At 39.5% G+C, this 1462-nt stretch overlaps 1 non-coding gene across 1 annotated transcript; it reads left to right on the plus strand.

Annotated features, from left to right (window-relative positions):
- The first annotated feature begins 479 nt into the window (after positions 1-479).
- On the plus strand, positions 480-606 carry LOC138827204 (small nucleolar RNA SNORA40). Its single transcript, XR_011372006.1, has one exon. It is a non-coding gene; the product is annotated as a small nucleolar RNA SNORA40 (small nucleolar RNA).
- Positions 607-1462: the final 856 nt, after the last annotated feature.

Genomic DNA, 1462 nt, shown 5'->3' on the forward strand with positions numbered 1-1462 from the left:
ACTCAGGAAGCTGAGATTTGAGGATCTCAGTTTGAAACCAGCCTGGGCAGACAAATTCAAGAGACTCTTATTTTCCTTTAACCACCAAAAAATAAATAAAATAAATAAAGCCAGAAGTGGATGAGTAGCTTAAGTGGTAAAAAGCATCAGCCTTGAGTGGAAAAGCCAAGTAGAATGCAAGGTCTTAAATTCAGCACTAGTACTGGCAAAGAGAGGGAAGAAAGAAGGAAGAAAAGGACAGCAAGCAAGCAAAGGAAGGGAGGGAGGGAAAGAGAACAGAGGGAGGGAGGGAAAAAAGAAAGGAAGAAAGGAGAGTGGGAAGAAAAGAAAGAAAAGAAAGAAAGAAAGAAAGAAAGAAAGAAAGAAAGAAAGAAAGAAAGAAAGAAAGAAAGAAAGAAAGAAAGGAAGGAAGGAAGGAAGGAAGGAAGGAGGGAGGGAGGGAAAGAAAGAAAGAAAAAGAAAGAAAGAAAGAAAGAAAGAGCACTTGTGTGTGTCTTTGTTTAATTTGCAACAAAGCCTTACAGACAGGTGCAAATAGCAAATCCTCTTTTGCAACCCAGAACTCATTGCTGATATGAGACTTTGGTACATGTAAGAAGGAATATGATTACTACAACAGTTGGCAATGTGAGGCTTTAATTCACACAGGTTGCTCTGAGAATAAAGTTGATGTAAAATCAAATTTATGCTTCTGAGACTTAGTAAATGTTTAAGTTTTAATGTGAAAGAAAGAAAGAAAGAATGAATGAAAGAAAGAAAGAAAGAGAGAGAGAGAGAGAGAGAGAGAGAGAGAGAGAGAGAAAGAAGGAAGGAAGGAAGGGAAAAAAAGATGCCCACTCCAGGTTTTTATGAAAGCTAAATGAGTTCTTACCCTCCAAGCATTTAGAGCAATACCAGGTACGCAGTAAGCTCTATGAGAATATTTGATGTGTTTATTTTATCCCCCTTGGCATATAAGGATGACACAAAACCAATCCTTGTTAATGCTTCTGCACTCCGTCATTTTCTTTTCATTAGGTGGAGATTTTCAGAGCATTTTCTTTGAAATAATGATATTGCTGAGATGCAAAGCTGAATTTATCATCCTTGAAATAATTCAGATAAATGAGGGCATGAGAGTCGACAAAAAACAACTTTATCACAAAATAATCACAGCCTCAAACAGTACTTACAGAGATTGAGAGAGAGAGACAGAGAGAGAGAGAGAGAGAGAGAGAGAGAGAGAGAGAGAGAGAGAGAGAGAGAGAAAGAGAAAGAGGGAGAGAGAGAAAGAGAAAGAGGGAGAGAGAGAGAGAGAGAGAGAGAGAGAGAGAGAGAGAGAGAGAGAGAGAGAGAGAGAGAGAGAGAAAGGGAGAGAGAGACTAATAGATTCAGGCACTGGTGGCACGCCTGTAATCCTAGCTACTCAGGAAGCTGAGATCTGAGGATTGAGATTTAAAGCCAGCCTGGGCGGGAAAGGCTG

The sequence above is a fragment of the Dipodomys merriami genome, unplaced genomic scaffold, assembly GCF_024711535.1.
Source record: "Dipodomys merriami isolate MVZ:Mamm:240054 unplaced genomic scaffold, mDipMer1.0.p SCAF_151, whole genome shotgun sequence".
Classification (NCBI taxonomy): Eukaryota; Metazoa; Chordata; class Mammalia; order Rodentia; family Heteromyidae; genus Dipodomys; species Dipodomys merriami.